We start from the raw sequence: 12,780 nt of genomic DNA on the forward strand, positions 1-12,780 counted from the left end.
AAATAAATATTGGAAACTCTAGTGCAAATACATTAAAAATGAAAAGGAACAAGGATAGCTGATATGCTAACAAAGGAGAGAGAAAGGATCATACAAAATGCTTCATTAAAACTACAAAAAGCAGACTGGAAGATTAAATAGGAAGAACAAGGGCAATGAAAAGAAAATGGTAACAAATATGTTAGATGTTTATCCAATTATATCAATATATTAAACATTGATAGGCTCAATGCACCAATTAAAAGAAAGATTATCAGACTGGATCAAAAAACAGGACTCAGTTATACGCTGTCTCCAAGAAACCCACTTTAAATGCCACAAACAGGCGTACAGATTAATAGTAGGGACTTCCCTGGTGGTCCAGTGGTTAAGACAGCCCGCCCCCATTGCAGGGAACATGTGTTTGACCCCACATCAAATTCCTGCATACTGAGTCCCACAGTCCCACATACTGAACAGTCAAAAATAATAACTGTATTAGTATCAAAACAGAGTTCATGTAAGCAAAGTTACCAAGAATAGATGGTTTGAATGAGTCTACCTCTATTAAAGAAACTGACTCAATGATGAATACACTTCCAAATCTTCTGGGAATGCCATTTGCCCGGATTGCTTCACTAGTCAAATCTGACAAACATTAAAAAAGAGATTATTCAATTCTCTAATTGTTTTCAGAAAACAAAAACCCGGAAATAGTTCCACACCAATTTCATGAGAAAATACCAAAACAAAGACATTACAAGAAAACTATTGATCAATACCTCTCAAGAACATAGTTGCAACAATCCCAACATAGTTACCAGTAAACTGTTTCAAAAACTGTTGGAAAAGAATTATACGCTGTGACCACCTGAAAAGGATCCAAGGAATGCAATGCTGATTTAACATTTAAAAACTAATTAATATAATCCATGTCATCAGCAGGTTAAAAACCAACTCTTGGGGACTTCCCTGGTGGCCCAGTAGCTAAGACTCCATACTCCCAGGCAGGGGCCTTGGGTGCAATCTCTGGTCCAGGAACTAAATCCAACAAGCCTCAACTAAGTTTGAAGCTGCAACTAAAGATCCCACATACCACAACTAAGACCCAGTGCAGTGAAATAAATGAAAAAACAAACAAACAAAAACTCATCATCTCACCTATTCTGACAAAATACAACAGTCATTCATGATAAAAATCTCATAATAACCTAAAAACAGAAAAATATATTCAAACTGATGATCTAAATAACATCCTCTACCTGCTATCACAATTACAAGAGAAAAACTAGAAACTCTCCCTCTACAATGAAGAAGGCAAGGATGTTCCCTTTTACAACTCCCTTTCAATTTTATACTGGAAGTCAAAACAAAGGCAATGAGAGAAGGTTATACTGATCAGGAAGGAATAAATGTCTCTTCATTCTCAGATGACATGACTAGTTACATAAAAAAACAAAAAAGTAGATTAAAAAAAAAAAATCCTGGACCAAAGAAGCAATTTATAGCAAGGTGTCAGGATACAAGGTTAATATACAAAAACCAATCATGTCAATACCATCAATGAACAAATGAATTTGAAATTAAAAACCATGTACATAGCACCCCGTCAAAGGGGGGGGGGGAGAGAAATACTAAGTTATAAATCTACCAAGATATGCACGACAAGATATACATGAGGGGAAACAATAAAACTCTGATAAAGAAATCAGAAATTCCTTGGTGGTTCGTGGTTACCACTCCATGCTTTCACTGAAGTAGTTGGCCTGGGTTGGATACCAGGTCAGGGAACTAAAATCCCTCAAGCTGAGCAGTGTGGACAAAAAACAAACACTAATAAAGAAATCAAAGAACTAAATAAATAGATATTTTATGTTCATAAATAGGAAGACCCACTATCAAGATGTCAGTTCTGCCCAACTTCATCTATAAATTCAATGCAATCAAAATCAAAATCCCAGCAAGTTATTTTGTGGATTTAAATAAATTGATCCCAAAGTTTATACAGAGACACAAAAGTCCCAGAATAAACAGCACACTACTGAAGAACAAGGCTGGCAGACTGATCCCACTCAACTTCAAGACTTAGTATCTAAAGTAATCAAGCCAATATGGGATTGTTTACAGGATAGAGAAATTGATTAATGAACTGTATTGAGAGCCCAGAAATAAACCCAAAATACACTCAACTGACCTTTGACAGATGAGCAAGCACAATATAATGGAGAAAAAGGAAGTTTTTGTAATACGTGGTACTAGGACAACTAAACACATGTCAAAAAATCAACCTCGACACAAACCTTATACCCTTCACAACAAAATTAACTCAAAATGGACATAAATGTTAAAAAAAAACACACTTAAAATTTACTAAGGAAACAAAAACCCAAATACTAAATGAGAAAACTCCCTTAACAGACACTACGTTAAAAGAAGATATACAGATGAAAAATAACTAAATATACAAAGAAGCAAGGAAATGCAAATTCAACTGAAAAAATACACACTGTTACATACTGGTAAGAATGGCCAAAATCCAAACATTCACAACACCAAATGCTGGGAAAGGTGCGGAGCAATAGGAATTTTACTCACTGCTGACTGCAGTGCTTGACAGGTGCCACCGTGGATACAGAGACATTGGAATCTTGGGAAAGGGCCTTGGGGTTGTAAGACTACTGAAACTGGAATGGTTCCCCGCAAGACTTTGGGGCTTCAGGTGTCATGGCACTGAGGAGTAGGGATGCACTCTGCCTAACCGTAGTGACTGCGGCACATGACCAAGGAATTTAAGAAAGTAGTGCCCATAGTCCACACGTGAGGAGGACACAGCTGCCCTTGGGGAAAAGGAGAAAGGCAGAGCCTAGCTAAGAGGATAGGGTTGGGTGTGAGGGTCTTACCCAGCATGCATACAAGTGTAAAGTTCTCTAGCATGACATCAAGGTACAGGTGTTTCTGAGCCTTTTCAAGAAGACATCATTCCTCCTGGGAGAAGTACACAGCCACATCCTCAGAGGTCACACTGCCCTGGTAGAACAGGGACGAATAAAACCATGAACAGTCTCACTCCTAAGAACCCACCATCTAACCTGCCACACATCTGCACTACTGCCCAATCAGGTGGAGCCACCTTAGACCTGGGAAGAAAACCTTTTCTTCTCCCACAACAGTAAAATAGATGTTTATCAGTTTTCATAATCAATAGACAAAAATAAAAGACAATGACAAGCCTAACCTGATTAACCCAACAATATAAAATAATTACATACAATTGGGGGGGTGGGTAGTTCAAGCAGAGTAACAGCAGGGAGATCCAACCAGTCAATCCTAAAGGAAATCAGTCCTGAATGTTCATTGGAAGGACTGATGCTGAAGCTGAAACTCCAAAACTTTGGCCACCTGATGCGAAAAACTGACTCACTGGAAAAGACCCGGATGCTGGGAAAGATTGAAGGTGGGAGAAGGGGCTGACAGAGGATGAGATGGTTGGATGACATCACCGACTCAATGGACATGAGTTTGAGTAAACTCCAGCAGTTGGTGATGAACAGGGAGGCCTGGTGTGCTGAGGTCCATGGGATTGCAAAGAGCTGGACACAACTGAGCAACTGCACTGAACTGAAGCAGAGTGATGTGGTTACGTGGAAGTGCATACATGCACATGTTTTCATCTGCTCAGCCAGCCTATGTCTTTTGGGAAAGCTTCTGTTTTCTGATGTGAACCTCTCATTGCTTCCAAGATACACAGGCAGTCATTTCAAGCCTAAATCCTGCTCTTCCCTGCTCTTTATTCCCACTGAAAAGGAAGGATACCTGCACTTAACCTAAACCAGCTAGTCCTCACCTTACAGAACATCCACATACTGGTATGGGATCCAAGACCATGGGTGGAAGGAAATGGGAACCCCCTTCTGAGAACCTGACTTGCGCTCAGGTCCCTGAGTATGGGGTTCTCCTGGGTCCCAAAAACAAAGGGTTGGGAGAATGTCAGGTGAAGAGCCCCAAGACCCTCCTCAAAAACAGAGAATGTGTGCATGAGGGTGAGAATAAGTGAGGGATTGGAACGACCTCCACTCGCCCAAAGTGCTTCTTCAGCCTCGAATGTGTAAGAAAAGGCAGGCTGCGGAGGGCAGCGACCATGGCAGTGTGTCAGAGCCTCACGCACTTTCCCGCACGCTGGATAAGGCCTGCCCGCCCGCCCCTATCCTCTGAGCCAGGCTCCTCTCCTTTTCCCTGAGGACAGCTCAGTTCTTCTCACAACTGGACCTCTGCCAGGTACCAGAAGCCAGGGAACCTCGGGCGGACTGGCAAGCCACTCCTCTGTGCCTCTGTTCCCAGTTCTGTCTATCTATTACGAGTAGTGACAGGAACAGTCACGTCTTCCCTCTGCCTCAGTGACCTCATCATCCCCTGAAGTCCGTGCTTCCACTGAACAAGCTCTGGAGTACTTTTTAAATTTACTTTTAATGGGAGGATAATTGCTTCAACATCCTGCTGGCTTCTGCCATGGAGTGTTCTTAAAAGCCTAATTCAGGTGACGTCCATCCTGTGCTCAAACCCTCCACCTCCCAGCGCCATAAGAAGGAAGGTACAACCTCTCACCCACCCCTCCAGGTGCGGCCTGGCCTCAAGCTTTCTTCCTGGCAGAAATAAGCTGGACTCCGGTTCCCTGAATGGTTCAGCTTCAGTTGCATCTCCAAGCCTCACTCACATGGAAAAAGAGAAACGACCCCTGAAGGTCTCACCGGGCCAAGGGTCTGGGGGTAGAGTGACGTGCACAGGCGCCTCTCACCCCTGGCATTCTTAACTCTGTGGAAACAGGCCGGGGAGACCCCGGAGCACGCCCCGCTTACCTGAGGCGACGGGTCCCTCAGCGCGGGCGCCGCCATCGTAACTTCTGGGCGGAGTGAGGCGGTGACGGTCGAGCTACCAGGTCTCACTCTGCACGGAAACTCCCCGCAGGCGGCGGTATCCCTGACCCCCAGAGAGAAAGACCCTCCTCTTGTCCCGCAAGCCCGCACCCAACACCACAAGCCAGACCTTCCGACCAGCTCCACAAACCTCACCGTAACCAAAACGGCCGCTACTTAGAAACCGGAATTCCCTCTCCAGAGGGTTTGCAATCAGGGAAAAACCCCTGACTCAATTTTCAGTGGGTGAACATCTCTGCCCTTGATCAGAAATCCTTCTGGAAAATGAAGTGCAAAAGTCTCAAGGAAGGATGCCCCACACAAGAAGCAACTGCGAAAAAGCTAAGCAGCACCCCCAGGAGCACTGGGAAACGACCTTAGTGCTGGGGAGGGACTCTAGCCTTCTCAGGGGGGCGGGGACCCACGGGGACAAGGCGTATTCAGAACACTTAAGAATCTAAGAATCTGTGTTTTCCAGTGGTCATGTATGGATGTGAGAGTTGGACTGTGAAGAAGGCTGAGCGCCAAAGAATTGATACTTTAAAAAAAAAAAAAAAAAAGAATTGATACTTTTGAACTGTGGTGTTGGAGAAGACTCTTGAGAGTCCCTTGGACTGCAAGGAGATCCGACCAGTCCATTCTGAAGGAGATCAGCCCTGGGATTTCTTTGGAAGGAATGATGCTGAAGCTGAAACTCCAGTACTTTGGCCACCTCATGCGAGAGTTGACTCATTGGAAGACTCTGATGCTGGGAGGGATTGGGGGCAGGAGGAGAAGGGGATGACAGAGGATGAGATGGCTGGATCGCATCACCGACTCGATGGACATTAGTTTGAGTGAACTCCGGGAGTTGGTGATGGACAGGGAGGCCTGGCGTGCTGCAGTTCATGGGGTCGCAAAGATTCAGATACGACTGAGCGACTGAACTGACTGAAGAATCTAACGTTACTTATTGAAGACTTTGGACATGATCTCAGACGCCTTGAAGCCAACCTACGTGTAAATCCACTGGTGGCAGGAAACAAATAACATTATCCCACTTCTTCTGAAATGGAGAGTTAAAGTCATTTTGTCAGTTTTCGTCAGGGACCAAAATAAGTCAGAACCCTCACTGGGAATGTGGAGATTTTGCACAGGCCTGAAGCAATTGCACAAGAGGGAAACGTTCCCCTAGAAAAGGCTCTTCCTGTGGTTACCAAACCTCTTTGCACTGCAAGAGACACAGGTTGCATCCCTAGTCTGGGACGAAACTAAGCCCTTGCACCACAACTACTGATCCAGCAGCGCTCTAGAGCCAGAGGGATGCAACTACTGAGCCTATCTGCAGCAATTCCTGAAGCCCACGTGCCTAGAGCCTGTGCTCCACAAGAGAAGCCTCCAAAAGGAGAAGCACAAGCACTTCAACTAGAGAGTCTGCTCTCTGTGCCACAACTAAAAAAAGCCCATGATAGAGTGCTGCGATGAACATTGGGGTACACGTGTCTCTTTCCCTTCTGGTTTCCTCAGTGTGTATGCCCAGCAGCGGGATTGCTGGATCATAAGGCAGTTCTATTTCCAGTTTTTTAAGGAATCTCCACACTGTTCTCCATAGTGGCTGTAGTAGGTTTGCATTCCCACCAACAGTGTAAGAGAGTTCCCTTTTCTCCACACCCTCTCCAGCATTTATTGCTTGTAGACTTTTGGATTGCAGCCATTCTGACTGGCGTGAAATGGTACCTCATAGTGGTTTTGATCTGCATTTCTCTGATAATGAGTGATGTTGAGCATCTTTTCATGTGTTTGTTAGCCCTCTGTATGTCTTCTTTGGAGAAATGTCTATTTAGTTCTTTGGCCCATTTTTTGATTGGGTCATTTATTTTTCTGGAGTTGAGCTGTAGGAGTTGCTTGTATATTTTTGAGATTAGTTGTTTGTCCATTGCTTCATTTGCTATTATTTTCTCCCATTCTGAAGGCTGTCTTTTCACCTTGCTAATAGTTTCCTTTGTTGTGCAGAAACCAGAAGGGAAAGAGACACGTGTACCCCAATGTTCATCGCAGCACTGTTTATAATAGCCAGGACATGGAAGCAACCTAGATGCCCATCAGCAGATGAATGGATAAGAAAGCTGTGGTGCATATACACAATGGAGTATTACTCAGCCATTAAAAAGAATACATTTGAATCAGTTCTAATGAGATGGATGAAACTGGAACCTATTATACAGAGTGAAGTAAGCCAGAAAGAAAAACACCAATACAGTATACTAACGCATATATATGGAATTTAGAAAGATGGTAACAATAACCCTGTGTACGAGATTGCAAAAGAAACACCGATGTATAGATCAGTCTTATGGGCTCTGTGGGAGAGGGAAAGGGTGGGGAGATTGGGAGAATAGCATTGAAACATGTATAATATCATGTATGAAACGAGTCACCAGTCCAGGTTCAATGCACAGTACTGGATGCTTGGGGCTGGTGCACTGGGACGACCCAGAGGGAGGGTAGGGGAGGGAGGAGGGAGGAGGATTCAGGATGGGGAACGCGGGTATACCTGTGGCGGATTCATTTCGATATTAGGCAAAACTAATACAATATTGTAAAGTTTAAAAATAAAATAAAATTTGAAACCTGTTTAAAAAAAAAAAAAAGCCCATGAGCAGCAAAAAAGACCAACTACAGCCAAAAAAATTTTTTTTAATGAAAAATGTATTCTAAGAAGTTATTTAATGACATATCTAGAATTATACATCACACAAATACAAAAAAAATGTTGTACACTTTAAATACATGCAATTTATTGTAAGTCAACTCCACATCCATGACACCATTTTAAAATCAAATATACAAAACTTTTCTTTTTATAATCATTCTGCTATGGTTTATGAACTACATTCTTAAAATTATCTGTGGCTACTATATCTGTAATGGTAAATAAAGAAGACAATGGTGGGCTATTGACAATGTTTCCCAATTCCAGTGACATTATGTTGGCAACTTGACTTTGGCTATGGTGGGAATATTTACACCACAGATATTGGCAGGCACTACAAAGCAGAGACTAATCTACTATGTAACAAAGTCTGGACTTAAGACTGAGGTAGCATATGTTAATAATTCAGATTTATCCTAAACGTGTATAATGTATATGGCCATTGCACTATGCAAAGTATAAAATTGAGAAAAAATATAGAACATATTCTTTCAGTATTCCAGATTACAATTACATTGAGAAAAGAAGTCACTGACTTTGGTCACCATTGGTGAATGGGTGAAATCTCACATATGTCTTTGATGTTTGGCTGATCTCCTACTTGTCAAGAGAAAAAATACCCAAATCTAACAAAATAAAGGAAGACAAAATATACAAATAGAAATTCATCCAAACAAGATGCATAAGTTAAGAAAAAAAGAAATAGACACATGAAAAAGAAACAAAACTCAAATCAAGAATCCTGCTGCTGCTGCTGCTGCTAAGTCGCTTCAGTCGTGTCTGACTCTGTGCGACCCAAAGATGGCAGCCCACCAGGCTCCCCCATCCTTGGGATTCTCCAGGCCAGAACACTGGGGTGGGTTGCCATTTCCTTCTCCAATGCATGAAAGTGAAAAGTGAAAGTGAAGTTGCTCAGTCGTGTCCGACTCTTCATGACCCCATGGACTGCAGCCCACCAGGCTCCTCCATCCATGGGATTTTCCAGGCAAGAGTACTGGAATGGGGTGCCATCGCCTTCTCTGAAAGAGGGTTCAGGATGGGGAACACATGTATACTAATTAAATAATTTTCTATTAAAGAAAAAAAAAAACTAAAAAAAAAAAGAGAGAGAAAGAGAAATGCAATTTAAATGATTTCACAGTGGGTTTTACAGTCTTCATTGGAGGTGTCTGCATGCATTCAGTCTTAGTTTTTAAGCTAGGCTGCTGAAGTGTAGGTCCCAAAGAGAGGTGGGTAAATTCTTGTTAATTAACAATCATTAGCTGGTGACTTAACATTTTTCAGGAAGTGGTGGTAGAAAGCAGTGAGACAAGGAGTAAAGGGGTTAGGAAAAGCCTTGTGCACCAGGCCATGTGAGGGCCACAATTAGTCTGTCAGAGTCCCTCACAATTCCCAGAACAGTGAGTGGGTCAACTGCATAACAGGGCAACACGGACACCTGATGTGAGGATATGAAAAGATAAACAGGATATCTGAAACCAATCACTGCATATGGCGGTGAAAGCAGTGCCAAGGCTGGGTTGACACCCATGACCCAGTCCGGAGGGCCTGCCCTAGTGCTGCTGTCCCAGTGAAGAACTTCCCAAACAGGAGTGTTTATAGGAAGATGTGCACTGGGGGGCCCTGGTGGAAATAAAGATGTCAGGTGTGGGGAGTTCATGTGAGTAGTTTACAGCAAATGGAGGCCCTGCTCTGAGGGGCAGAAGAGATGCCAGTTGACATGTGCAGTGTAGAGGAACTGCTCTCATGAAAGGTCTGGCAGTAGTGAGCTCTTGTGGAAGTTCCTCTGCCTAAGCTGGACACCCCTTCTTTCACAAATGGCAAATAATAATAGAATCACAGCATTAGTTTTGTTGGGTAGATAAATGTCATTTAGGTGAAAGGCATCAATGTTGGATGCCAGAGAAAAAGATACTCCTGTCCATCAGTATGGGGCTGGGGTATGAGCAGGACTCATGGGGCAGGAGGATTAAGGAGGGAAGAAATATGAGGATAATCAAGGTGTTCTTTAGTCCCCAAACCTGAGGGTGGGGCTGGGCGGGGGGTAAGGAGTGAAGTGACCAGACTCTTCAAACCCTGAACCAGGCAACCTGACGCTGAATCCCAGATCCCCGTTCATTGCTGGGAGATCACACGCAAACGATGCATCCTCTCTTTGTCTCAGTTTCCACAAAAGAGAGGATCCATTTGATGCACAGTAACTAAATCAGTTTTTCCCACTGTTACCACCTCAAACTCCTCCATCACTGCTGTCCACATTTGCTATATTCACAAGGCCCTTTCTCCCATGTGAACTCTCTGGTATTTACTCAAGTGGCACCTTTGGATAAGCCTTATCACAATCCTAGCTCTCTTACTGGAGAAGGCAATGGCACCCACTCCAGTACTCTTGCCTGGAAAATCCCATGGACGGAGGAGCCTGGTAGGCTGCAGTCCATGGGGTCGCAAACAGTCGGACCCGACTGAGCGACTTCACTTTCACTTTTCACTTTCATGCACTGGAAAAGGAACTGGCAACCCACTCCAGTGTTCTTACCTGGAGAATCCCAGGGACAGGAGAGCCTGGTGGGCTGCCATCTATGGGGTCGCACAGAGTCGGAAACGACTGAAGCGACTTAGCAGCAGCGGCTCTCATAAAGTTTTTCTGCAATGTGAATTTTCCTATGGATATGGAGCTGTATTTGAGTAAATGATTCCCCAAATTCACTGCACTCAAAGAGATCTTTCTCCAATATGAACTCTCTGATGACGACGAAGGCTTGACTTATCAATAAAAGATTTCCCACATTCACTGCACTCATAAGGTCTTTTCTCCACTGTGAACTCTGCAATGATAATGAAGGCTGGAAATACCAGAAAATAATTTCCCACACTGACAGCACTCATAAGGCCTTTCTCCACTGTGAACTCTCTCATGATGACGGAGCCCAGTCCTAGCAGCAAAAGATTTGCCACATTCACTGCACTTGTAAGGCCTTTCTCCAGTGTGAACTCTCCGATGATAACGAAGGCTGGAGCTACCAGTAAAAGATTTCCAACATTTATTGCACTCATAAGACTTTTCTCCAGTGTGAACTCTCTGATGATGTCGAAGACTGGAGCTACTAGTAAAAGGTTTCTCACATTTATTGCACTCATAAGGCTTTTCTCCAGTGTGAACATTCTTATGGTCACTGAGTTGCTCATTTCGACTAAAGAATTTCCCACATTCGCTGCATTCAAAAGGTCTTTCTCCACTGTGTACTCTCTGATGATTACAAAGCATAGATCTAGTAGTAAAACATTTCCCACATTCATTGCACTCATATGGCTTTTCTCCAGTGTGAAGTCTCAGATGATAAGAGAGGGATGACCTATTAGTAAGAGATTTCCCACATTCACTGCACTCATAAGGCCTTTCTCCAGTGTGAACTCTTTGATGTGCAAGACAACTGGATTTATGGGCAAAAGATTTTCCACATTGGCTGCATTGATAAGGTTTTTCTCCAGTGTGAACTCTCTGATGTTCAATTAAGTTGAACTTTTGGGTGAAAGATTTATTACATTGCTTGCATTCATAAGCATTTTCACCACTGTGGATTTTCCTATGGGCAGTGAGGTTCTTCCTTCGGCTAAAGGATTTCCCACATTCATTGCAGTCATAAAGCCTTGCTACACAGCGAACTCTCTGATGGGCAAGGAAACGGAATCTGTGGCTAAAAAATTTTCCACATTGGCTGCATTCATAAGGCCCTTCCTCAGTGTGAACTTTCTGGTGAATAAGGTTAAGTTTTTGGGTGCTGGCTTTCCTATGTTTGCTGAACTCACAAAACCCTTCACTAGTGAGGACTCCCTCATCCTCACAAGCATGTCTATGTGGCTGGAGACTATCTTGCCTTCTTTCCAGCTCTGATGACTTTTCCACTGTGAAAAACAGCTTCACACTCCTTATTGTTGCTTTGTTTCTCCCTGGTACTAGTGTCCTGTTGCTGAAGTTCCATGCTGGCCACAAAGTTGTTCGCTATCTCCACTTTGGGAGAGAGATTTTCTCTTCCATGCACCATGCAGCTCTTCAAAAATGTGGGGCTCCCCATACCAAACTGGAAGGATTTCTGTTCAGTGTGCTGCATCTGGTGCTGTTGAATATTTGCAGTGAAAAAGAATTGTTTCCCACATGTCCCACATGTGTATGCTTTCTGTCCACTTTTATTAATATTTCTTTGCTCTTCAGTCAAATGTGAAATGTCTCTCAAAACTGGGGTACATGTCTTACAGGACTGGACATTCTCAGAAGATGAACCTACCCTGGGAGTGCTAATTTGTGACATTCCTTCTGCAGATTCGCTCTGTTCAGAAGGTATATCTCCATCCTGGGTTCCACACCAAAAACCTGAAAACACAGAAGTGATGGTGAAGTTCTTGTTCACTTTATTGGAGGGAATGGCACACAATTGTACATGACACATGAAAGAAGCAGTCCATAGAATTGTGTTCAGGATATGGAGTCGGAGTCAAACTGAGGAACCAATGAGTCAACCTCACGTCAATCCCCCCTAAAGCAGGTAACCTCCCTCTCATTCCCAGTTAAAAAAAAAAAAAAGACTGCTGCCACATCCTGCCTGCTGTCTGTGGACCATGGTAGGTGTATCTCTTCAGGACCTTGCTTTGGGTAAGATCCCCTGTCCATTAAACCACTGTTGTCTCTGGGCTCTTTGGTCTTGAAGCTGGGCAACTGTAAGGTTTTTCAATCTGTGTGTGCACTCAGTTGCTTCAGTCGTGTCTGACTCTTTGCAACCCTATGAACTGTAGCCTGCCAGGCTCCTCTGCCCATGGAATTTTCCAGGAAAGAATACCTGAGAGAGTTGCTACTCCCTTCTCCAGGAGATCTTCCCAACCCAGGGATCAAACCCGGGTCTTCTCCATTGGTAGGCAGATTCTTTACAGTCTGAGCCACCAGGGAAGCCCTATTCTTCAATATACACTGCAATTTCAAATGAATGAAATATGAAAATGGTGACTGTTAATAAAGGTGTACCTCAATATACAAACTTGTGAAAAAGAAAGTGAAAAGTCTCAGGAACAAAAACAAAGTTTGGGGCATTCCTGATGGCCCAGTGGTTAAGAATCCACCTTGCAGGAATTCAGGCAGCTTGAGCATCGTGCGTTATTTGAATTCCTGGGTTTTCGCAGGTAAAATATGTCTAAAAGTTTATGGAGTAA

At 43.4% G+C, this 12,780-nt stretch overlaps 1 protein-coding gene across 1 annotated transcript in view; it reads left to right on the plus strand.

Moving 5' to 3' along the window:
* Positions 1-8,700, plus strand: part of VN1R1 (vomeronasal 1 receptor 1) — a 30,572-nt gene extending 21,872 nt beyond the window's left edge. Inside the window, exon 1 of the mRNA XM_059877279.1 lies at positions 1-8,700. This exon is cut by the window's left edge and continues 21,872 nt beyond it. The gene's annotated coding sequence lies outside the window, so the exon portion shown is untranslated.
* The last annotated feature ends 4,080 nt before the right edge of the window (positions 8,701-12,780 follow it).

This window comes from Bos taurus, chromosome 18 (assembly GCF_002263795.3).
Source record: "Bos taurus isolate L1 Dominette 01449 registration number 42190680 breed Hereford chromosome 18, ARS-UCD2.0, whole genome shotgun sequence".
Taxonomy (NCBI): Eukaryota; Metazoa; Chordata; class Mammalia; order Artiodactyla; family Bovidae; genus Bos; species Bos taurus.